The sequence below is a fragment of the Octodon degus genome, unplaced genomic scaffold (genome assembly GCF_000260255.1).
Source record: "Octodon degus isolate 3935 unplaced genomic scaffold, OctDeg1.0 scaffold00086, whole genome shotgun sequence".
NCBI classification, from domain to species: Eukaryota; Metazoa; Chordata; class Mammalia; order Rodentia; family Octodontidae; genus Octodon; species Octodon degus.
Window position 1 is genome coordinate 4,211,719 of NW_004524662.1, and position 7,795 is coordinate 4,219,513.

Sequence of the window (7,795 nt, forward strand, 5' to 3'; positions counted from 1 at the left end):
CACCTCAGTAGGTCACTGGAGATTCTGTTAGTGGAGTGCTGGGGTGCTGTGGCCTTCCTAGGGGTCCTTTCTAGGCTCTTGTCCTGAACAAAGAATTGGACAGGAAACAAAGTAGTAAGGTTTTATATTCATTAAAGGTGTTAAAGGTAAGGAAAGATAGGAGAAGCGCTCTGGAAAGAAGTGCTCTGCAAAGGGAGTGCAGGCCAATTAAAGAGCCAAATATGCAGAGTGCAGACTGGGCCACTGAGAAAGAAGGCAGTGGCCTTGAGGCCCGTGGCCGCCATCTTTATACCACCATTCTGGGGTTAGACCTAGGCTGTCCTGTCGTGAACCTGCTTGATGTAGGCCCAAGAATTCTCTGGTGCCAGGTAAGGGCATGGCGCTTGTACTGCCCGTGTCCTGAATCTCATGAGGCACAGATCCTGCTCTCTTAGCCACCGTGCCCTGCCCTAATCCCCTGCTTCAACTGCAGTATACAAAATTGAAAGGGGAGGGGCTGGGGAGATGGCTCAGTGGTCTAAAGCACCTACTTAGAACAAGCTTAGCAAAGCACAGGGACCTCGGTTCAATCCCCCAGCACCACAGGCCAGCCAGCCCCGCCCCCTGGTGGGCTGAGCTGGCCACACACACAAAAATAAATAAATAAATAAAATTAAAAAATAAAAAAATTTAAAAAAATAAAAATAAAAATAACAAACAATTATAAAAAAATTGAAAGGGGAAACATGCACTGCTTTATTCCTCAAATTTTTATTTGTATTAGTATGTGTTTGCAGTGCATAATGATTACATTCACCATGGAGTTGGTACTGGTACATAACACATCTTAATTCTTCATACTTCCCTTTTGTTTGTCCCTTCCCCCTCCTTCCATCTCTTGAAGGAAATATGCATCAAAACAACAGTAAAAAGAATTTTTGTGTGTGCAGTAGTGGAGATCAGACCCAGCGCTCTGGGTTTTGCTCTAGCACCAAGCTACACAACCCCCCGGCCCAAGAAATTCAACTGTATAATGACAACCCTTTTAGACATCTTGATATTTTTAACTACATACATGTTATTTTTTAATTTTAAATCTAACTAAAGGGCCGGGGAGATGGCTCAGTAGAATAAGCACTTGCCTGGCAAGCGCAAGAGCCTGACTTCAATCCCCGGTTCTGCAAAAAACAAACAAACAAACAAACAAACAAACTAAAAATTTAAACTAGTAAAAATATAATGTATAATGTAGACCAATACCTTTGAAAAATTTAAAAAGAAGAACAAACAACACTATAGGGCTTGGTGGGGGACCCATGGAGAGGATGGCTTTACGTGCTGGGTCTTTACATGAGGCTGCCTGGTAAGTGAATGCCTGCAGCTTTCTTTTGTTTTTTTGAGACAGGATCTAACAATGCAGTTCAAGCCAGCTTTCAACTGACTATGTAGGCCCAGTTGGTCTTGAACTCATGGCAATCCTCCTGCTTCAGTCTCCCAAGCACTGAGGTTACAGGTGTGTACCACTATGCCTGGTTCCTTCAGGTTTGAGCTGGTTTCATTTCAAATAGAGAGTATCCAGGGGTGGTGACTCAGGACTGAGGCAGGAGGACTTTAAATTCAAGCCCAGCCTGTGAAATGTAATGAGACCCTGTCTCAAAACACAAATTTAAAAAGGACTGGGGATGTAGCTCAGTGTGCAGGCCCTGGGTTCAATCCCCAGTACAGGGCAGGGTGAGGGGGACAGAGAGAGTGACACTTACCTAAACAATGCATTTAAAAATGACAGTATTGGGGCGGGGAGATGGCTCAGTAGAATAAGTGCTTGCCTGGCAAGCACACAGGCCTGAGTTCAATCCCTGGTTCCACCAAAAAAAAAAAAAAAAAAGACAATATTTGATAATTACATCAAATTCTGTTCTGAAAATTTATAAACAACAAATCAAGACCCTACCATGGAGCCAGGGATGGTGGCACATGCCTGTAATCCCAGCACTCACTCTCAGGAGGCTGAGGCAAGAGGATCTTAGCAAATCTAAGACCAGCTTGGGCTACACAGTGAACTCAAGGCCAACCTGAACTGCATGGGGAGACCTTGTCTCAAAAAGATTAAAAAAATAAAAAAACCACTAGCATGATACAACAAGACCTGTACTCCCATTGTGGGCCCACAGAATCGGATCAAGAGGTCTGGGTACTATTTCAAAAACAGGATGAACTGAGCTGACTGGCCAAGGAGCCTCGGAGAAGGCCTGCCCACAGAGAGAGTGGGTCTTTCCTTGGGACTCGTCTCAACCGAGTATCTCAGTACATCTTTACCCAGCTGCAGGAAGTGATCTGCTAGACTTGATGGCGCATCCAGCACTAATCACAGCATTTGAGAGATGGAAGCAGGAGGATCTCAGGCAGATCCCGGGCTAGAGGCCTGCTTGAGCTACCTGGAGACTCTGTCCAAAGAAAAAAAGGATGAATGGGGGATGCGATTCCTCAGGAAAGACTCTTCCACAAATGGCCAGGAGATGTCGCTGCAGACAACACTGGCCACCCGGTTTTCCTCTTAGTGTGGATTTACTCCGCTATGATTTCTCTACTTCCTTAAACTCATGGGCAGCCTGTTCTCCATCTCCTGTGTCCCATCCCCTCCTGCCTGAAACCCTGCCTGGTGCTTTCCGGATGTGCTGGTATCTTGGAGGTGGCGACAGAGCCAAGCTGGGGACTAGGTTCCATATTCATTTCCTGCTCTATTTCTTATTTTTTGCTTTTTTGAGACAGAGTGCAGGGAATAGCCCATCCTTGATTTGTAGCCCTGGCCGCCTTTACACTTGTGATCCTCCTGCTTCAGTGTCCCAGGTGCTAGGACTGCAGGCGAGCACCGACACCCGGGTCTCTCTTCATCATCATCTTCGTAATATTTATTTACCAAGATCCAGGGGCTGGTGAGATGGCTCAGTGGTCTAAAGCACCTATTTAGAACAAGCTTAGCAATGCAAAGGGACCACGGTTCAATCCCCCAGCACCACATGCCAGCCAGCCTCGCCCCCTGGTGGGCTGAGCTGGCCACACACACACACACATACACACACACACACACACACATACACACACACATCCAAATAAATAAATAAAATTTAAAAAAAAAAAGATCCAACCTGTGCTGTCCACGCCACCGATTTGCTAGGCCCCCAAGTCTCTTGTTAACAAGTGTAGGGACGACCCTTTCCGAATTTCTCCCACTCTTCCAAATGGCCTCAATTTTCCAATACTAGCATTGAAAGACTTAATGATGCATTATCCCACCTCACTTTCTAAAAGTATCTGTGCTCTTAGTAAAAGATTTAAAAAATTAAAAATAAAAATAAATCACCCCCCCAAAAAAAAAAATCACCCCAAACACACCTAGGGTCCTGGGGATATAGCTCAGTGGCAGGCACAAGGCCCTGGGTTTGCTCTACCATATAAAAACAAAGAAGCAGCCCCAGGATACAGAAAATGATGAGCATTCCTAAGGCCAGCGAAGTGACTTACCCAGGGGAATATGTGACAGTCACAGGACTCGACTGTGACAGCTGAAAGCTGATACAAAAAAAAAAAAATTCCGAGCCAAGCCTCCCTCTCTCTGTGACTTGTTTGTTCCCTCTCACTCTATCTCACCTTGGCCGGTAGTGTGAAATACTCAACGAAGCGCCACTTTGGGAATCAGCAGCTCTACAGGTATCTTTTCTCAGGAAAAGCCTCAGAGCAAATCTTTCTCAACGGACTCTGTTGATCTTCATCCTAAAACTGTTCCCAAAACCTTGAACCTTAGGCAGAAAAAGCCACTTTTCCAGTTTGGCTTCGCCTGGAAGTCGACAAGGATTGTGAGGCCCTCCTAGGTGGCCCTGTCGCTGTCCCATATCCTGCTCCACATGGAGCCCTGTTGTGGCTGGCTGGCTCCTCTGGCTGGCTCCTCGGCCTCCTCCTGCCCTAACTAAGTGCCAGTGCATTTACATGGGATGCTGGCACACAGAGGAACGACGTGCCCTGAAGCCGCAGCCTTCCTGGTCCAGGTACTCCCCACAGAACACACATAACCTGAGGAGCCCCGCACACCTACCAATATTATTTGGTTGCTACCAACAAGCCGCGAAAAGGGAGAGCTGGGAATCCGGCCCAGGGTGACCCACGCAGGCCTCCTCCTTCCCTGGATATGTGGCCAGACCACCGCCCCACAGGAGCCCTGCATAGACAGCGTGGGCCTGGATGAGGGACTGAAAAATAAGATAATATGCACAGGTTGCTTGTGAGAAAGTCAGAACTTCTCCCAGTGTGGTGCTGTGCTCTGTAAGTCCCAAGTTTTGGACATCAGAGGCAGGACAACTGCAAGTTCGAGTCCATCCTGGACAATTTAACAATTTAGCAAGATTTTAGATGGCTGGCTCTACAATTTCAAAATAAAATAAAAGGGGGGCTGGGGAGATGGCTCAGTGGAATAAGCACTTCCCTGGCAAGTGCAAGGGCCTCAGTTCAATCCCTGGTTCCGGGGAAAAAAAAAACAAAAACAAGCTAGGAATTACCTCCTTATGAAGGTCCTAGGCTCCATCCCCAACACCACAGAAACCCACACAAAAAAGTCAGAACTTTTTATGGACTTGTACTTATTTTATGTTACAGTGTTTAAACAGTGCTTTAGGGGACAGACAACTCTCTTCAGGCCTCAGAGCCTAGTTCCAGCTCTTCTGAAGGCACCCCTCATCCTGGACCGCCAGGCTTCACCCCAGCCTGCTGTCTCACAGGAGTAGAAATTGCCACTAAAACACATTACCTGGGTTGGAAAGTGAGGCTGTAAAGGCAAGGCCTGTGGGCTCTCTTTAGCCAAAAGATACAGAAAGGTGTTTTGTTTGCATTAAAATTTGAATTTTTTCAGGCCAGCCAAATAGCTCAGTGGATTAAAGCATCTGCAAGGAAGGCACAGGGGCTGGGGTTCAATCCCCAGGCCTGACGTGGTGGGCCTGTCCCCAGGGCATGCTGAGACAGCAATTGAGACAGGGCGTGGTGGCACACACCTGTAACCCCAGCTCTTGGGAGGCTGTAAACAGGCAGATCATTAGGAGTCCAATCTAGTAGTGAGACCCTGAACACCCTTTAGACCCTTCCCTAAAATACAGAAAAGAAAAAACAATTGAAAATTTTCACATTAAAATCTATTTTCATGGGGCCGGGGAGATGGCTCAGTAGGATAAGCGCTTGACTGGCAAACTCAAGGATCAGAGTTCAATCCCCAGTTCCACAAAAAAAAAAAAAAAATCTATTTTCAGGCCTGGGGAGATGGCTCAGTAGAATAAGTGTTTTCCTGGCAAGGGCAAGAGCCTGAGTTCAATCCCTGGTTCTGAAAAAAAAAAAAAAAAAAAAAAAAAACGAAGAAAGAAAGAAAAGAAATAATACAAGAGTTCACTAAACAAAGTAATTAAGAATTAGCTGGGGAAATGGCTCAGTGAAATAAGTGCTTACCTGGCAAGCACAATGGCCTGAGTTCAATCCCCAAATCCACAAAAAAAGAAAAAAAAAAAATCTATTTTCTTTCCTTTTTTGCTAAGAAATGTTCTTTTATTATGCACTACTGAGAAGCAACGTATTCACTAGTATTTCATTCATGTTGTGAAAATTTAGGTATTACATAATATTTTGCATCCAGATTTGAATATTATTTACATTTGTAGGATTTCTTTCCAAAAGGAGCTCTCACATGATTTTGCCTTTTGTAACCAAATAACTAAGGCTTCCATTCTTGTATTTGTAAGGTCTTCCAACAGTGTACATTATTATGTGACTTTGGATATGAGAGAAATGAAACATTTCCACATTCCATATATTCATACATTTTTCCCAGGATAAGTTTTTCATGTCAACCAATGGAATAGGAACAACTAGATTCCTTTACACATTGCTCACATCCACAGAGCTTTGCTCCAGTGTGAGTCCTTCCTTGTGGTTCTGTTTTTCCTCTCTTCAACAATGGAAGAGAGCTGGGTGTGGTGGCACACGCCTGTAATCCCAGCATTCAGGAGGCTGAAGCAGGAGGATCCTTGAGAGTTTGAAAACAGTTGGGCTACAAAATGAGTTCAAGACCAGATTGAACCACGTAGTGAGACCCTGTCTGAAAAAGACCAAAAAAAAAAAAAAAAAAAGAGGAAAAGGGCTGGGGATGTACTTCAGTGGTAGAGAGAGCACTTGCCTAGCATGTGTAAGCCCTAGGTTCAATTCCCAGCATCAAAGAAAAGAAAAGAAAAGAAACAAAAAACAAAACAGAAAAGTCACTGCTGGCCGGGTTTGGTGGACCACACCTATAATACCAGCACTAAGGAGGCTGAGGCAAGAGGATTGCTAAATTCAAGGCCAGCCTGGGCTAACAACGAGTTCAAGGCCAGCCTGAACTATACAGTGAGACCCTGTCTTAACAAAAAAGAAAAAGCAAGTCATTGCTAAATTCACAGTGCACATGGTCAGGGAGGGAAGGACGCACACCTGGGCCTGGGCTGCTGGAAATCTGTTCACTGCCTTCGGGCTCTTGTGGGCTGTCCTCTTCTGTGAGACCTGCCTGGGTCTGGTGCCAAGATATTTGAACTTGAGATCCTTTAAGGCTTTACTCCCCACTGGATCACAAAGGAAGCTCACCAAAGCTTTGCTGAGCCATTTTCACTTCACTGTGAAGATCCATAGCACAGGGCTCCAGCTCCGCGGGTGTAGTTGGTTGCTGACCACCATAGGAGAAAGAACACTGAGTCTGGGGTTGTAAGCAGGAAACACACGTGGAGTGCGAGAGTGGGCAGCCATCGGGAGTGGGCAGCCATCGGGAGTGGGCAGCCATCAGGAGTGGGCCTACCCCACCTGCCCACAAGAATGGCCGTGGCTCCTCTCTCCTAGCCTGGCAGTACTGAGTGATGAGCAGCCTGGGTTGAGTTTGCAGGATCCAATTTCAGTTTCACTGGCCAGGCTACCGGGCTCTGGGCACCCAACCCTAATGTTAAGCAAAGCAGAGGTCACTGGACCACTTGGCTGAATTTACAGATGATCTTCTCACTGCAGGACACTTCAGGCAGTAGGTTTAGTTCCTACCATGCATTTCCTTGCCAAGAAGAGGGGTGGGGTACCAGCAGCCCTCAGGAGCCCCAGCAATGCTCCTTTAATCCCTGCGGGTGCCCCTGTCCACAGTGAAGTGCAGGAGGATCACTGGCCACCCTGTCATTCTCTATGGCTATGTCCTGAGCTAAAGTACAAAGCTGCTTTGAAGTGAAACTTATCATTCTTTTACTTCCTACATTAAAACAAAACAAAGGGCTAGGTGCGTGGGTCAGGGGGTAGAGGGCTGGCTTAGCATGCACAAAGCTCCTGGCTCAATGCAGAGAGAGGAAATCCAAGTAACAAAGGGTCCGCAATAAACCCAGACCCTTCTGTTGTCCTATTCCATTTTGTATAGCACACACACATACACATACACATACACATACACATACACATACACATACACATACACATACACACACAGCCAAGCTCCTCGCATTTCGATGTCCAAGTACATTCTTTTGCACCCAACTTGCAATGTTTGTTGACTTAGACCATGTGGAGAGAAAACCTGTTGGATCACATTATTCAAAACCATCTCCTAGGCTTGCAGGAAAACAAAAGGCTGCTCCTCGGGAATCCCCGCCTCAGCAAGGCTGACACCTACTAAATTTTTCAAGAGGTCTTGTGACAAATCAGGGACAGCTGGGGCCTGTCTCTTCCCACTAGGTGTCGCACTAGGCAGAACACAGACCACCAGGTCCAAGGGCTGTCCTGTCAG